Source organism: Kogia breviceps, chromosome 2, assembly GCF_026419965.1.
Source record: "Kogia breviceps isolate mKogBre1 chromosome 2, mKogBre1 haplotype 1, whole genome shotgun sequence".
Taxonomy (NCBI): Eukaryota; Metazoa; Chordata; class Mammalia; order Artiodactyla; family Physeteridae; genus Kogia; species Kogia breviceps.
In genome coordinates, this window is record NC_081311.1 from 60,857,191 (window position 1) to 60,875,791 (window position 18,601).

At 37.7% G+C, this 18,601-nt stretch overlaps 1 protein-coding gene and 1 long non-coding RNA gene across 5 annotated transcripts in view; one reads left to right on the top strand and one right to left on the bottom strand.

Annotated features, from left to right (window-relative positions):
* Nucleotides 1–2,681: 2,681 nt before the first annotated feature.
* LOC136793546 (uncharacterized) lies at nucleotides 2,682–5,400 on the bottom strand. Its single transcript, XR_010838935.1, has 4 exons — nucleotides 4,975–5,400; nucleotides 4,580–4,761; nucleotides 4,237–4,341; nucleotides 2,682–4,005 (listed from the first exon to the last, which is right to left on the bottom strand). It is a non-coding gene; the product is annotated as an uncharacterized lncRNA (long non-coding RNA).
* The window catches only part of P4HA1 (prolyl 4-hydroxylase subunit alpha 1), a 97,840-nt gene continuing 83,341 nt past the window's right edge, over nucleotides 4,103–18,601 (top strand). Inside the window, exon 1 of one of the 4 annotated variants that reach the window (XM_059054216.2) lies at nucleotides 4,103–4,423. The gene's annotated coding sequence lies outside the window, so the exon portion shown is untranslated. Of the gene's footprint in view, nucleotides 4,424–4,636; nucleotides 5,036–18,601 lie in introns of those variants that run through there. The other 3 variants (XM_059054217.2, XM_059054219.2, XM_067025413.1) reach the window with 3 other exon arrangements.

The window sequence follows — 18,601 nt, forward strand, 5'->3', positions numbered from 1 at the left end:
AGTAAGGAGAACACTTGCTTTCCCAAAGCAGTATCTCCAAGTATGTAGTATTTTATAATACAACACATTCAACACTTATTCACTCTCTCAAATAATTTCTAATTGTTTTGTATGTATGAGTGCCTTCAATAAAAGGGTCTATGTCTTCTGTTTTTGCTGCCTTTCTTGTTGGGCACACAACAAAAGTGCTCAATGTCAAGGGAAGAAACCATCATTCAAAATGTGAAATAAAACATTGATTTATTACTTTCTATGTGTAGAAAAGCACTATATGCTTGTTTGACTGTCCCTCTGCTGATCTTATCTTGTTTTTGTGAAAGACAGAGTTCAGGGATTGGCTGACTTTCAAAGGTGAAAGTGGGTTGACGTCTGCTGTGGAAGCATGATTACTCTGCTGGAGAGACTGTTGACAATTGGCTGAATTTCAGAGATGTGCTCACTAGAGTAAAGCTGTTGCTGTTTTGGCTAACTTTAAAAAGTGGGAGGCTGTCACTGACTGGCTGGTTGTTCAGAAGATTGTTCATAGGGTTGAGTGGCCATTTATCTATTAATTAAGTTTAAAAGCACTTCTGCTCAGTTGTTACTGTGGCTACATAATAGGCTTTTCCTAAGAATATAGGACTCTCAATATTTCTTAAAGAAATATTGATTGATTGATTAATTTTTCAGATGTAAAAGAAGAGATTTAATGGTGGTTTACCTCCACTCTAATGTTTGACCATTCAGAGGGGAGTCATGTCCTTCTTTTTCTACTCCCTACGGTATCTGTCGTCTTCACTCTAACTAAGCAGGGATGATTAGGTTGAGTAGTCATATGTAGATTTGATATGAAGTGTCCTTTTTGGGCAACCAAATGATATTGATAGGGACAGGTCAGAAGTTTCTTTCAGCTTCACAACTCATGATTGATAATGTCACGTCAATTTTTAGGATTGTTGTCACATTTGGGAAAATTTCAAATAATTTTATTTGTATGACTTAATAGAGTTCAGGGCACATCAGTTTTCTTTAAACTGATGACATTCTAACCAGTTTTTTGTGGATAGCCTCATTAAATTCTGACAAAAAAGGACTTACTTTTATTGGCTAAGCATTGATAAGCACTAAATCTTTAATTTTAAAATGTATACATACAAAAATTGGAAGAATTTCTCACAGATTAGCTTTAGGCTCCCAAAGTTTCAACTTAGCTTCTCTGCCACTATCCATATATTTTTGATGCTAGAACATAGGACACATTCAAATAGCTATATGGTGTCTGGCCCTGTACCTTTGTTTTACAGTGCTGTCAGTACAATGGGTGGTAGGATGCCACTCCTACACTGGGACAGCTGAAAATATCTTAACTATACCTGGGAATGACTGTGAATTACAAAAATATATCCCACTAACTCAAGCCAAATGTATTCTAACTCAAGTTCCCTACAGTTAAATTATAAAAATGCCGTCTAGCTACTCCAACACCACTAGACAAGGGGAAGTGTGATGTAGAGAAAATCAGTGACGAAAGAATTAGAAGTCTAAAGATTGCCATTAAAATTTTTACTTTCACAAATTTTTCAAAAGCATATGACGGTGTGAGCGTATTGTTAGGGCCCCTTCCAGGGTCTTGGAAAGGGCTAGTGCAAATGAAGGCCCCTGAAAATGAAGCTTTCTTAGCTTCACAGTAAATCTGCCTCAAGATCTGGAACCATTTTATTTACAGGGTAAAATGCAATTTTCAGAGTCTGCTCTATATAGGGCCAGTGGGTACGTTGATTATAGCTCCACTTGAGACCAAGATTTAAAGAAGAGATCTTTGCCTCTTTTGTGTCAAGGGCTCCCTGCTATTTGTTTAGACTAGTGGTTCTCAAACTCTTTGGTCTCATAACCATTTCACACTCTAAAAAACACTGAGGACTCCAAAAAGCTTTTATGTGGATAAGACCCATCAAAATTTACTGTATTAGGAGGTAAAACAAACATGTAAAATATTTGTTTATTCATTTAAAAACAATAATAAATCTGTTACATGTTAAATAGCATACTTTTTAATGAAAAATAACTATTTTCCAAAGCAAAAATAATTTAGAGAGAAGAGTGGCATTATTTTACATTTCTGCAAATCTCTTTAATATCTGGCCTAATAGAAGATTCTCATTCTTACGCGTGCAATATTTTTAGAGTGAAAAAGGCAAATAAATTTTTAGTATGAAATAATTTTGCCCTGTGAACTCCCTGACCACACTCTGAGAACTGCTGATTAGCGGTTCACTATATTTATCACTGTATTTAATTTCTGGTTGCCTACTCTTCCCCAAGTACCCTCCCTATGACTATTTCTGTATCTGTATAATCACCTCCACCTCCTAGATAAGAGTTATATATATATATATATATATATATATATATATATATATATTTTTTTTTTTTTTTTTTTTGCGTTACGTGGGCCTCTCACGGTTGTGGCCTCTCCCGCTGCGGAGCACAGGCTCCGGACGCGCAGGCTCAGCGGCCATGGCTCATAGGCCCAGCCGCTCCGCGGCATGTGGGATCTTTCCAGACCGGAGCACGAACCCATGTCCCCTGCATCGGCAGGCAGACTCTCAACCACTGCACCACCAGGGAAGCCCAAGAGTTAAATTTTAATTATTGCTGTGCTTTTTAGCATTCATGGAAAACTTTAGAAACAAATTTTTTTTCACACACACACAGTGTATTTTATTTTTACAAGAGATAAATAAACTGACACCAAGCATTGTAAATGGATGACCACAACAAAAGCCACAATGATTGCAATTACCAAACATGAAACACACTCATACTATGTCATAATATTGACATTCAGTCCAGTAATCCTCCACTGTAACAGCTCCTTTACTTTGCAGTGAAAATTGATTCGTATATTTTTTGCCTCTGAGTCCTTGTGGGATTTTTAAAAAATTATTCAAACAGAAAGTCACAAAAATTATAATTATCCTCATCAGTTCACTCAGTCCCATGTAATTATTTTTTTATCTTGATCTTTTGTTAGCACTTTTATGAATTCATCAGTTTTCCATTAGAGTTCTGAAAATGCTTATTCATTCAGTTCAGCAATATAGTCAGTTACCAGAAACCTGTATTTGTCAAGAGTCTTTTCCATGAATTCCTTGAAGATGAAACCCTTTTATAGGAACATTTTTGCAAAAGCATCAGAGTACACCCAGAACTGTCTGTAAATGACAAAAGACTTTAAAATGACCACGGTTAAAGATTTGATGAAAGTTCATAATAATGCAATTGACAAGGAAATTTAGTTACTTCTGAGGTATACATTTTAAAGTAATAATTAGAATTATGACTTATAACATTTTAATGACTAACAAGTCTTAGAGAAGTCTTTCTTCCCCTTCGCTGACAAGGGAAAAAACATCTCCTACATTGTCTGCTCCCTGATAGTAAGGCTTTGTTCTTTCAGGATTATAATGACTAAGGCAAATATTAGACTAAACACAACACTGGGTTCCTTATATGCTACAACACCATCCAATGCTTACCAAGCCCTTTCTGTGTGCTAAGCATGGGCTAAGTGCTTTACATACATTATCTCATTTAATTCTCACAACAATGAGGTAGGTACTGTGAGGTACCTACCGTCATTTTCATTTTGCAGATGAGGAAACTGACATACGGAGAGGTTAATGCCCAAAGTTTTACGGGACTGAGCCGTAAATTGAACCCAGAAAATCTCTGGAGAGCGCAGTCTATTATCTACTGATTAAAGTATAAAAATGGGCGATAGAGCGAGGTTCACATAAAAAGAGTGTAGGTGAGAGAGGGAGGTTAATAAAGCAAAAAGCCTGAGGGCCAAGACAGCTGAGATATCAATACAGGATGTATTGTTATTTTCCACCCGATACTTCTTTTCTGCTTTATTTCCTACGCTTCCATGTTCCTCTTCTCAAATTTAAGATATTTCCTCGCTGGTGGTTTCGTCGTTCAGGCCTGACTGGGGCTGATCCCGAAATTAGGGCGCTAAACAACCTGTTGAAAGAAACAAGGCAAATCCGAGGTAACCACGGTGACGGTAGCGTGGCGAGAACCCCGCGCAGGCGCGTTACATCCCAGGCGCGCCCCCCGGCCCCTCCTCTGGGCCTCAGACTCCACCAGCTGGTGTGGAGTCCTGGGCGTGGGGCGTGGGCCGCGGGTAGGGGCGGAGAGGGCCCGGGCTGGGCGCCTGCGCAGACACCGGGACGCTGGTGTGATCGAGCTCACGTAGCGAGGGCTGCAGTCGCCTCCTCTTCAGCGCAGCCGTCGCAGCCTGGAGGTTATAAAAGGGCTAACTGGCTCCCTCTGCTGCCCAGTCGCGCCGCCTGCGGGCTGAGGGAAGGGATTAGGTAGCCGGCCGAGCGCAGGCGACCGGGGACTGAAGAACGCGCAGCCCTCCCGTGCCACTTCCCAGGTGAGACGCTCCTCTGACCTTGGGGACTGAGGCTTAAGTCCTTGGGCAGCCGTGGCCCTTCTCGGATGGCTCTGGTGGTCTGGTCCCTGCCCCCTCTCGTGGCATGGCTCGGGGGCAGGGGGAGGCTCCCCCAGTTTACTACTCCTGGCTCAGTACCTTCTCGCCTGGAGACTCGGCCCCTCGCCCTGCGTCCCGCGTCTCCTGGGTGCCCCAGAGGCCCTTCTGCCTTCCTCCGTGCTCCTCTTCCCACCGCCTCCCAGGTTGGCGCCCCCGACTGTTGGGGCTGCGGCAGCATCAGTCTCCGCCCCGGGGACCAGCACTTTCTTGAATATTCCTTCCTGGGGAGGAATCACCCTGTGAGTTTTCCGAGCTCCTCTCCTAACTGGTCCTGCCTATAAAGCTGAGGAGTACGCGAGGGTTTTCGGCCTCCACAGCAGCAGATGGTTAGCGTCTAGCAATGGAGAGCGGTTTTTAAAGCTTATAGCTGACGGGGAAGCGCTCGGGCATTTTTATTCTTCCGAAGAGTCGTGGGGTCTGGGAAGAGGACCTACCCGCGGAAGTTCAGGCTTTACTCATCTGTTGCGCGGAGCGGTGCTGCCGGAGCAGCTGGAGGTAGCCCCGGGCGGCGAGTTTCGGGCGGCTGGGTTGAGGAAGTCGGCTGTCAGATCCTTCAGTCAACTGGGAAGCTAGTCTTCTTCCTTCCTTCTTCTGCCACATAAATTTTTTAAAGGCACATGAGCTTCTCCCCTCCCCCTCTCTTTCTCTCCGCCAAGTTTGCTACTTTTAAAAGTCCACATCAGTAAATGGAATTCTTTGGCTGTGTGAGAACTTTGAGTTACGTGGATGGCCCCCAGCTGTATGTTTTAAGGGGGAGGAAGAATGGTTCCATAAGTATGGGACCATTTCTCCTAAATAATCGATTGTATTAAATACAGTCAGTTTTTAGACACTAACAATTTAGGCGTTCCGGGTAGAGTGGTGAAGACTTGGAATTTTGCACTGTTTGTTTTAAGAAAGGGATGAAAAAGAAACTAGATCTCCTTTTAGGAATTGATCGAAAAGGCCAAAGCGGCTTGCCAATTTCGACTTAACTGTTTCTGGTTTCTCTGAGAGCTATGGACTTTCCCTTGGAATGCACTCTGAAGGGATGAAATAGCCACTACTGAGTGGGGGAAGGGAAAAGACGTGGCAGCAGTGTTCTTTCATCAACTTTTGCCTTTTTTTTTAATAGGTTCGGGGAAGAAACGTATTTCCCTTTTTAGATTTAGATGTAGCTTATGAATGAGGCTAGTCTTTTCCTAAAATAATCTGATGAAATATTCAGTCCTCATAGCAGGAACACTGGAATTTAATTTATAAAACATTTAGAAGGAATTTTTCTGATCAAGTATCTATGGAAAAAATGGATACGTTAAGGAGGAAATATTTAAGAAGCTGAAAGTGAACAACCCTGAATAAGGTTTTTTGCCTTGATTTAAAATTTAGACATTCAGCGATTTTTCTTTAACTTTGACTTTTAACCTGTGAATATGATTTCTAAATCTTAACGATGAACTTCAAATTTTATCTTTTCTTTCTGTGGGAAGCATAGGTTTCATCACTTACCTTTGAAAGTCATGTCAGTTTTGGTTTTGGTACATTATGCTTTAAGTTCTGCCAGTATTTTAGATGGCTGATGGCAAATGACTTTTTAAAAAAAATCTATTTTATTTATTTATTTTTGGCTGCCTTGGGTCTTCGTTGCTGTGCGCAGGCTTTTCTCTAGTTGTGGCAAGGGGGGGGGGCTACTCTTCGTTGTGGTGGGTGGGTTTCTCATTGCGGTGGCTTCTCTTGCTGTGGAGCACGGGCTCTAGGCGCGCGGGTTTCAGTAGTTGTGGCTCACGGGCTTTGTTGTTACGCGGCATGTGGGATCTTCCCAGACCAGGGCTCAAACCCGTGTCCCCTGCAGTGGCAGGCGGATTCTTAACCACTGCGCCACCAGGGAAGCCTGCAAATGCTTCTTATAGATTTAACATAGTTACTAGGAAAAGGACTACTCTGTGTCTTTAGGTGAATAATGCTTTGATATCTTAAAATTAGTTTTATTTTGAAGTACTGAAAATCAAGGCTTTTGGTAAGCGGATAATTTTATTGGCCATTTTGTATTTTGGTAACGAAAGTAGTAACAAAAAAAGATGAAAAAAAATGTGTACAACTTTAATTTATTGGAGAAAAATTTAGACAGTGTAAAAGACTATTGAAAAAAGAAAGCTTTGTATTACCAGGGTAGTCCAGGTTGTTGCAGGGGAATCTTGGCTTTTTGGTAAGGAGATGTTGTTAACCTTTTCTAATAGTGCAGAGTGGGTTGTATACTGACAAGCAGTATCTTTCATAGGGCAAATATGTTGAAGCTCCTGCTTTTATTCCAGGGATGCAGCCATAAAGCTTGTGAGCCTTCACTTCTGTGGGAAGAATGCCTTATTTTACTTAGCAGTTATTAACTGGGAGGGATGTAATTACATCTCTTAGATTTGAAAAGTGTCCCTATGAGATACATAGTAGTAGTTCTCAACCTATTTTGAGGTCCTGAAATCCATTGAGAATCTGATAGAAGGTGTGGACCCTGGCTCTGAAAGTGCAAGTATACACATCTGTGTGGAATTTTAATTACCATTTACAGATACTCTCTCCCTCCACAAGTGCATCTATAAACTGCAAAACCCTAACCCTACAAGAACCAAAAAGTAAAAGGTATGGAGTAAGGGCATCTAGGTATCTTGAGGCAGGGTTTCTTGAATATTTTTGAAAATTGAGCTGGGCTTGTAAGTCTGACTGGACTTGACTATATAGATGACCCTAATAAACTTTTGCTAAAAGAGTTTTAACAAAAGTAAGTTGGTTGGAGAATTGTTGAATTGCTAAATTGCCTAGGCAGTTGTACATCATACTGGCCTCACCCCAACCCCTTATATGTTGTAACATATCTTTGGCTCTACTCTGAAAGTGGAAAATACTTTAAGGTAAAGAAAAAGTAAATTGCACAGGCGCTTGGCATTACACGTTTTTGCTCTTCTGACAGTGAGATCTTGAATCTTATAATTACATAATGTGTGTGTGTGTATAAAAAAGAATGTGTAAGAGACAAGCCAAATAAAGTGTGTATGTGTATTTGTGAAAGCTTCATTAGTTAAAGTTTCATCCGGACTGGGGCATGAACCCGCGTCCCCTGCACTGGCAGGCAGACTCCCAACCACCGTGCCACCAGGGAATCCCTTTCATTTGTGTTTCTACTCAGTGAAATTTATTTGTATAAATTAAAGGTATCCTCTCATTAGTTTTCTTCTAGCCAAATATTGTGCCTCAATAAAAACTAATGACGCTCAAAGGACTTCATTAAGGTTACTCCAGCAGTTTTGAACTTGATATAATGAAAAACATTCCTTTTCCTGATGTTGCTTTGGATGATCAGTATGACTATTAGTATATTTGGTTGTGTATTGGCAAAAAGTACAGTACAGAGATTCATGCTTCTTACATAATTGTCGTCAGTGAATGAGTACTATCTTGAACTTCTTCCGCTTCCTGCTTAGTGTTTTATATAAATGTGTCCATGTTTTGGTTTACATATTTTTCACTTAAATAGTGATATTATAATATATCAAAGTAATATACTCAGCCTTTCTTGTTGGGCATTTGAGCTATATCTTCATTATAAGTAATGTGAAGAGAAGGCTGTAATTTAGTGCTTTATTTTATCTACCTGTTTAGCTACAGTAAACTTTAACCAGTTTTCTTTCTATCTGTACTTTTTTTTTTTTAAGGAAAAGAAATAACATGACAGTAAAATTCTTATATCAGTACTTTTTTTTTCCCCACTAAGTGAATTTTCTAGGCGATTGAATTGGGCTCTGAGAAGATTTTTTAATCAACCTGATAACTAAAGCACTTTACAATTTATAAAGTGTTGTTTCATAATATTATATAATTTAATCTTTAAAATAATTCTGTGAGGTGGTTTATTTATTTATTTTTGCTGTACGCTGGCCTCTCACTGTTGTGGCCTCTCCTGTTGCAGAGCACAGGCTCCGGACGCGCAGGCTCAGCGGCCATGGCTCACGGGCCCAGCCACTCCGTGGCATGTGGGATCTTCCCGGACCGGGCCATGAACCCGCGTCCCCTGCATCAGCAGGCGGACTCTCAACCACTGCGCCACCAGGGAAGCCCCTGTGAGGTGGTTTTATATCATCCCCATTTTACAAATAAAGAAACTGAGATTCCAAGTCAAGTAATTTGCCCAAGAATTAGTAGTCAAAATTAGTAGTCAACAGTGAACATTGAGATGAAGCATCAAATGGAAGAATCTTCTGTTATGTCTATAGCAGTGAAGAAATGGATTCTATAAGCGTGTGGTAAAAATTTTGGGAGAAGATGCTTTTGTAAAGTTTCTGGGGAGTAAGTAATAGAAATGGAAACTTGTAAAGTATTAATCACTAGTTTTCAGATGTCTATTTTAATCTATTTTCTGTTTTTCTGAATCTATATTTTTTAAGGTTTTTCACCTCAGTACCTCGCACTATTGCCCTTATAATTTCTCAAGCTTTTCAACCATGAACTGTTATCTGAAAAATTTTAAGAATTTCTGTTACAAAGGGAAATTTGTGTACAAAGTATGTTTAGTTTTAGAGAATGAGAGAAAAAGGTGTTTTCCTTGATTCAATATTGTGATCATTAAGTATTAGCATCTGTTACTATGTTCTGAACATTGTGCTGGAAGAATCATGATAACATGTTTGAATTAACATACAGAATAGAGGACAGCTACATAGACTTATATGCTTAATTGTTTTATTTGAGAGTGTTTAGTAAATATTGATTAACTGGTTTTAAGTAGGCTCAAGACTTCTCTTACACTCTAATCTTATATTAACTGTATTTTCAGGTCTGATTCTTTCAAACAATGATAAATAAATAATTATTTTAGAGCTTCTTAAACCTAGTTGAATTTGGGTCCTCAAAGCATTACTTGCTGTATACATATGGCCTTTGTTCTTGCCCTCTTGTTCCAACAACCTCCCCCCTTTTTTTAAACCCAGACAAGATTTTATTCATATTCAAAAGTTGCTAGAAGACATTCTCAAATTTGCATACTCTCAAATTTACCAGTCTTTAAACCTCAAAGGTATTTTGAGAATAGATCTCAATTTACTGTCTGAATAAAAAAATCTTAAATAATGATATTTGTGAACAGTAATCATAGCTACCAAGTGATAATGTTTTATAGGTAAATAAAAGCACTAATGTATGACATAATAAGGGTGATTACTAATAAAGTAATTGGTATACTGTAACAACTTTATCGAGGTATAATTGATATACAGTAAACTGCACAGGTTTACAGTGTGCAATTGGTAAGTTTTGACAAAAGTATATACCCATGAGATTGTCAACACTGTCAAGATAAGGAACATTTTCAACAACTTCAAGAGCTTCCTCATGACTCTTTGTGATCCCTCCCTCCTGCTCCTTCCTGCCCTTTCCTCATCCCCAGGTAACCATTGATCTTTTTCTGACACTTAAGATTTGTTTGTATTTTTGAGAGTTTTCTGTAAATGGACTCATATAGTATGTACTTTTTGCAGGGGGGAGGAGGGTGTCCAGCTTAAACTCAGCATAATTATTTTGGAATTCATCCACGTTGTTATGTGTTCGTTCCTTTTTATTGTTGAGTAATAGTATATTGTATGGATATATGACAAAACTTTTTTTTTCCATGTACTAATTAATGGACATTTGGGTTGTTTCCAGCTTTTAATTATTATAAACAAAGTTGCGATGAGCATTCGCAATTCACATATAAATCTTTGGAGGAATATATACTTTTTCTCTTGCATAAATATCTAGTAGTGGAATAGTAACATATGTTATAGGGAAATATTTCTTCCCAGATTGTGGCTTGTCTTCATTGTTTTAACAGTGTGTTTCAAAGAGCAGGAACTGTCTGTAATCATGGACAGAATGTCTACGCAGAAAATCGGGAAGATTGTTCAGAAAGCTCCAGCCCTAATAAGTGAATTCTGCAAGGTTGAAGGACAGAAGGTCAATATATAACAATCAGTTGTATTTCTATATAATAACAATGAACAATTAGAAATTAAAATTTAAAAGTACCATCTCAATAGCACCAAAACCTATGAAATATTTAGTATTAGCTTTACAAGACATGTGCAAGATTTGTATAATGAAAATTATAAGACACTGGTGGAAGAAACCAAAGAAGACCTAAATAAATGGAGAGATATGCCATATTCATGGATTGGAAGACAATATTGTTAAGACAACCATTCGTCCAAGCTGATCTATAGATTCAATGCAATTCGAGTACAAATCCCAGCAGGGTTTCTTACAGAAAGTAACAAGCTGATTCTAAAATTGATATGGAAAAACAAAGGAACTAGAAAAAGGTAAAATAATGTTGAAAAAGAACAAAAAAGTTGGGAAAGTCCTGATTTCAACTTAAATTGCTGCAGTACTCAAGGGTAAAGATAGAGACAAGATGGATCAATGGAACAAAACAGAATTCAGACACACAAAATGGTCAGTTCGTTTTTGACAAGGGTATTAAGGCAATTCAATAGAGAAAGGATAATCTGGAATAGTTAGATGTTCATATGCAAAAACTGTCTTATTTGGGCATCTAATATCCTCTGTTGGACACTGGGCAGCCCCTTGCCCAGAAATTTGTGTAAATCTTCGGACAGATGACACAAAGGCACCAATGGATATAAAATATGAAATAAAGTTTACTCACACAGTCAACTGAAAAAGGATTCCTCACGGAGAGGTCTTAGGTTTAGTCCAGAATAAAGCAAAAGTGAAGAAGGGGGGTTGGGTTTAATTTTTATTGTGGCCAGGAGTGTGATAGTTCCCATGTGTGGGATTTACATGGTTTTAGCTTCCCACTGATGCCCAAAGAGGCAATGGCTGGGCTTTCTTACTGACTTATCCAGATGTGGGGCAAAAGGGAGAGGGAAGTGTGGGGCTTTAAGGCAATGAGCACTCAAACGTCAAAATAGAATATTTTTCTTTATTATAGGCTCAGTGCAAAAATTCCTCACTGTCTGTGCAAAAACTAGTTCAAAGTTGTTCGCAGACCTCGAGATATGACCTAAAGCTAGAAAATAACTTCGAGAAAATATAAGACAAAATCTTTTCGACCGTGGATCAGGCAAAGATTTTTTTTTTAATCACCAAAAATTTAGATACCAAAAGCATGATCCATAAATGAATAAATTGATAAATTCGACTTCATCAAAATTAAGAACTTCTGCTGTTTGAAACAGTGTTATGAGAGTAAAAAGACAAGTCACAGACTAGGAGTTAATATTCCCCTATCACATATCTGACAAAAGACTTGTATCCAGAATATATAAAGAACTCACAAAATTCAGTAGTAAGTGAACAACCTCATAAAAATTTGACAAAAGATTTAAGTAAAAACTTTACCAAAAAGACCTATGGACAGCAAATAAATATATCAAAAGATATTAAACATCATTAGTAATTGCAGAGTTGCAAATTAAAATCACACTGAGATACCAGTATACACTTAAGTGAGAAAATTAATTGAGACATTAAGAATGAAGGAAAAAAGGCAAAATAACAACAATACCAAATGCTGATAAGAATGTGGAGCAGTTGGAGCTTTAATCCATTGCTGATGGCAGTGCAAATGGTATAGTGACTTTAACATTTGGCAGTTCTTTATAAAGGTAAACATATGCTTACCATACAACCCAGCATTCCTACTCCTGGATTTACCTAGTGAAATGAGAATTTGTTGATTTCTTTTTTTAAAACAGCTTTATTGAGATACAATTCACATACCATACAATTTACCTCTTAAAGTGCTTTTAATACATGCACAGAGTTGGTGTAACCATTATAAAAATCAATTTTAGTACTTTTTTTTTATCACTCCAAAAAGAAACGTCAGATCCATTAGCAATCACTCTCCTCCCCCTCCCCCAGCCCTAGGCAACCACTAATGTACTTTTTATGTCTGTAGATTTTTTCACTTAACATAATGTTTTCGAGGTTCATTTGCGTTATAGCATGTATCAGTACTTCATTTCTTTTTATGACCAAATAACGTTCCATTGTATGGATATATCATATTTATTCATCATATGATGCACATTTGGGTTGCTTCCATGGCTATTACTAATAATGCTGCTATGAACATTCATATACAAATATTTCTGTGGATATGTGCTTTCATTTGTTTTGGGTATAGACTAAGAGTGGAATTGTTCGGTCATATGGTAACTATGTTTTTAGGAACTGAAAAACTGTTTTCCAAAGTAGCTACATCATTTTACATTCCCATCAGCAGTGTATGAGTGTTCCAGTTTCTTCACATCCTTGTCAACACTTATTTTCTTTTTTACTACAGTTATACTAGGGCCTGTGAAGTGATATCTCATTGTGGTATTTGATTTGTATTTCCATAATGACTAATGATGTTGAGTGTTTTTTCATGTACTTATCGGCCGTTTGTATCTTCTATGGAGAAATGTCTCTTCAAATCCTTTTCCCATTTAAAAAAATGGAGTATTTTAAATTATTTTTACTGTTGGGTTCTAAGAGTTCTGTATATATCCTGGGTATTAGACTTTTGTTCAAGATATGATTTATAATTTATTTCCCATTCTGTGGGTTGTCTTTTCACTTTCCTGAAGAACAAAAGTTTTAAATTTTGATGAAGTCCAATTTAATTTTTTCTTTGGCTTCTTGTGCTTTAGGTGTTATATCTAAGAAATTGTTGTCTAGGTGTTATGTCTAATTGCTTAATCAAGGTTATGAAGATTTTCACCTCTTTTTTTCCTAAGAGGTTTATAGTTTTAAATTTCAAAATAATCTTTGCTATATTTTGAGTTAATTTTAGGGTCAATTTAAAGTTTTCTTAAGTTTATTCCCAGGTAATTAACATATCTGTTGCTGTTGCAAATGAGATAATTTTTCTGTTGCTTCCTGTGATTGGTTTTTGTTTGTATGAAAAGGTCCTTTTCTAAAGGGAATGCTCTTTCTTTCTAAATGATAATTTTTCAAGTAGCATAACTTGCTTTAAAAATTCAGTCTTTAATGAAGTTTCATTGAAAGCTATGCTTTTGGAATAGTTTGCTTCACCACATATTCCTTACTTAAGCTTAAAAAATCTAAAATGTATATTGTACGAGATTTTATTTTCCACTTGTATCCTAACGGTGGAGAAGACACTACAGTTGCCTTTTCAGGACTTCCTCTGAAATTCAAAAATAGATGCAATTTGTTTTGGAGCAAAAGGGATTGATGGTGGTATTATGCCAACTAGTAGAGGTGTGGTTGATCATTTGGATTTTGCTATCTCTGTCTATGATTTGAATTTGCCTCTTCACTTCACTGCTACTTTGACTTCTTTTTTTTTAGCTCGCTTATTTACTTACAGAAATACAAATTTTCTATTAAAAATGTTTATTAAAATGCAGAAGTTGAGCGAAGAGAATTGACTCTGATCCCAACACTCAGATAGTTGTTAACATTTTTTGAGTTCTTTTAATTACTATATGAAGTTTTAAACTTTTAACATATATATCCAAGTATATTCTTTAAACTTAGAAATTAGGCTTTAAACTTTCCCATATTTATGTTTAGCACTCTCCATATTAGAAAACAAACCTAGTTTTAAGAGTTTAAGTCTCTATCCGTGGTGGCATAGTGGTTAAGAATCTGCCTGCCAATGCAGGGGACACTGGTTCAAGCCCTGGTCTGGGAAGATCCCACGTAATGTGGAGCAACTAAGCCCATGTGCCACAACTACTGAGCCTGCGCTCTAGAGCCCGCAAGCCACAACTACTGAGCCCGTGTGCCACAACTACAGAAGCCCATGCGCCTAGAGCCCGTGTTCTGCAACAAGAGAAGCCACTGCAATGAGAAGCCCGCTCACCCCAACAAAGAGTAGCCCCCACGTGCGGCAACTAGAGAAAGCCTGTTCGCAGCGATGAAGACCCAGTGCAGCCAAAAATAATAAATAAATTGAAAAAAAACCCAGTTTAAGTCTCTAAAGAATAGCTGCTTTTTATATTACTGCTGTCTTTAAATATTCTAACCAATATTTATTGATATTCATGTTATGAAATATAGTTTCATTAATATAACCAGTTCATACAACCAAGAGAAAATACTACAAATTAGTCAAATGAGAAAAGTATAGACTATGTTAATATTTGGAAATACCAGCATTTATAAGCAACAAGGAAAACATGTATAATTTAATGTTTACTTCTTTTCCTTCTTCCCTTCCACTGCCTCTGTCCACTTTCTTCTCCCACTCAAATTCCTAAATTATAAAGACTGTGCATTTGTTTGCTAGTAGATTGGGCTTCTTGGTCCTTCTCACTGCCTTAGCCCAGGGATGAGGTTGCCTGGGCTTCCCACAACTCTCCAAGTCTTTTCTTTTTCCATGTCCCTTGAGACACCCTTGGCAACATATCCAGCTATTCTTGATCTCTTGCCCCACATTCAAAAGTAACATGTCTTAAGTGTCTTCGATGTGTCAGGCATCGTCCAAGGCACTTTCATCTGAAGTACTGCTGTTTTTTTTTTTTTTTTTTTTGGCTGTGCTGAGCAGCATGCGGGATCTTAGTTCCCTGACCAGGGATCAAACCCATGCCCCCTGCAGTGGAAGCACAGAGTCTTAACCACTGGACCACCAGGGAAGTCCCTGCTGATTTTTTATTACTGGCTGCTGGCCAAGTTTGGCCTCATATTTGATACCTTACCTTTTTGCTTATTCTGCTTCCAGTTAAAGGGACCACCAAAGAAAAGTGGACATTATTGATGAACTTTACTAAATTGCAGGACTCTTAGTATCACTTATGGTAAATTTTTTTTCTACCCTGGGAACAAGAATCCTGAATTGGGAAATGTATGCATTACTAACTAAAGTGTTTGAAATATTTGAGAGGTATACTATACAGTTTAAAAAACACAGTTTAAAAGTCAGTGAAAAAAAAAAAAAGTCAGTGAAGAGGGCTTCCCTGGTGCAGCAGTGGTTGAGAGTCCGCCTGCTGATGCAGGGGACACGGGTTGGTGCCCAGGTCTGGGAAGATCCCACATGCCGTGGAGCGGCTAGGCCCGTGAGCCATGGTTGCTGAGCCTGCACGTCTGGAGCCTGTGCTCCACAATAGGAGAGGCCACAACGGTGAGAGGCCTGCGTACTGCAAAAAAAAAAAAAAAAAAAAAAAAAAAGTCAGTGAAGAAAGGCACTGTTTTAATTATAAATGAGATTCATTTCTTTCTCAAATCTTCCCCTCAGCCTACATTTATTTTTAAAATGTTTCTGGTTTAGGGGAGCTTGACTTTCCTAGTTGAAACAGAAACTTTAAACATTGAGTTTAACTTCAATTGTGAATCCAATTTAAATCTTTTTAAAAAATGGATTAAAATCATGTTTATTCTTAAACTTTGTATCTCAGATATAGAAGTAGCATGTATTGGACTTCCAAAATTAAGAAAAACATTTAAAAGATCATTGAAAAATATTGCTTTCTGGTGCTAGGGAATATGAGGGGTAAATATTTGAGAATTATTTACCTTATTATTTAGCTTGCCTCTAAAAATATTAACAACATGGTTGATGAGAGAAACTATTAATTAGGACTCTGGCTTAAACAGAAATCCAACTCACACTAGCTGATAATGGAATTTAAGTATTGTGGGGGTAGGGAGTTGTCTTAACAACAGAGGTCAAGAGTGTGATTAAATTTCAAGAATAATTGGTTTGTTGGAAGATTTTTAATCACAGTTTTAATTTCAGTGCTTGTGATTGGTCTGTTCATATTTTCTATTTCTTCCTGGTTCAGTCTCGGCAGGTTGTGCATTTCTAAGAATTTGTCCATTTTTTCCAGGTTGTCCATTTTATTGGCATAGAGTTGCTTGTAGTAATCTCTCATGATCTTTTGTATTTCTGCAGTGTCAGTTGATACTTCTCCTTTTACATTTCTAATTTTATTGATTTGAATCTTCTCCCTTTTTTTCTTGATGAGTCTGGCTAGTGGCTTATCAATTTTGTTTATCTCTTCCAACAAACAAAAGCCCAGGACCAGATGGCTTCACAGGCGAATTCTATCAAACATTTAGAGAAGAGCTAACACCTATCCTTCTCAAACTCTTCCAAAATATAGCAGAGGGAGGAACACTCCCAAACTCATTCTATGAGGCCACCATCACCCTGATACCAAAACCAGACAAAGATGTCACAAAGAAAGAAAACTATAGGCCAATATCACTGATGAACATAGATGCAAAAATCCTCAACGAAATACTAGCAAACAGAATCCAGCAGCACATTAAAAGGATCATACACCATAATCAAGTGGGGTTTATCCCAGGAATGCAAGGATTCTTCAATATACGCAAATCACTCAACATGATACACCATATCAACAAACTGAAGGAGAAAAACCATATGATCATCTCAATAGATGCAGAGAAAGCTTTTGACAAAATTCAACACCCATTTATGATAAACACCCTGCAGAAAGTAGGCATAGAGGGAACTTTCCTCGACATAATAAAGGCCATATATGACAAACCCACAGCCAGCATTGTTCTCAATGGTGAAAAACTGAAACCATTTCCACTAAGATCAGGAAGAAGACAAGGTTGCCCACTCTCACCACTCTTATTCAACATAGGTTTGGAAGCATTAGCCACAGCAATCAGAGAAGAAAAGGAAATAAAAGGAATCCAAATTGGAAAAGAAGAAGTAAAGCTGTCACTGTTTGCAGAGGACATGATACTATATGTAGAGAATCCCAAAGATGCTACCAGAAAACTACTAGAGCTAATCAATGAATTTGGTAACGTAGCAGGATACAAAATTAATGCACAGAAATCTCTGGCATTCTTATACACTAATGATGAAAAATATGAAAGTGAAATTAAGAAAACACTCCCATTTACTATTGCAACAAAAAGAATAAAATATCTAGGAATAAACCTACCTAAGGAGACAAAAGACCTGTATGCAGAAAATTATAAGACACTGATGAAAGAAATTAAAGATGATACAAATAGATGGAGAGATATACCATGTTCTTGGATTGGAAGAATCCACATTGTGAAAATGACTCTACTACCCAAAACAATCTACAGATTCAATGCAATCCTATCAAACTACCACTGGCATTTTTCACAGAACTAGGAAAAAAGTTTTCACAATTTCTATGGAAACACAAAAAACCCTGAATAGCTAAAGCAATCTTGAGAACGAAAAATTGAGCTGGAGAAATCAGGCTCCCTGACTTCAGACTATACTACAAAGCTACAGTAATCAAGACAGTATGGTACTGGCACAAAAACAGAAATATAGATCAATGGAACAGGATAGAAAGCCCAGAGATAAACCCACACACATATGGTCTTCTTATCTTTGATAAAGTAGGCAAAGATATACAGTGGAGAAAAGACAGCCTGTTCAATAAGTGGTACTGGGAAAACTGGACAGCTACATGTAAAAGTATGAAATTAGAACACTCCCTAACACCATACACAAAAATAAACTCAAAATGGATTAAAGACCTAAATGTAAGGAGAGAAACTATCAAACTCTTAGAGGAAAACATAGGCAGAACACTCTATGACATAAATCACAGCAAGATCCTTTTTGCCCCACCTCCTAGAGAAATGGAAATAAAAACAAAAATAAACAAATGGGACCTAATGAAACTTAAAAGCTTTTGCACAGCAAAGGAAACCATAAACAAGACCAAAAGACAACCCTCAGAATGGGAGAAAATATTTGCAAATGAAGCAACTGACAAAGGATTAATCTCCAAAATTTACAAGCATCTCATGTAGCTCAATAACAAAAAAACAAACAACCCAATCCAGAAATGGGCAGAAGACGTAAATAGACATTTCTCCAAAGAAGATATATGGGTTGCCAACAAACACATGAAAGAATGCTCAACATCATTAATCATTAGTGAAATGCAAATCAAAACTACAATGAGATATCATCTCACACCGGTCAGAATGGCCATCATCAAAAACTCTAGAAACAATAAATGCTGGAGAGGGTGTGGAGAAAAGGGAACACTCTTGGACTGTTGGTGGGAATGTAAATCGATACAGCCACTATGGAGGACAGTATGGAGG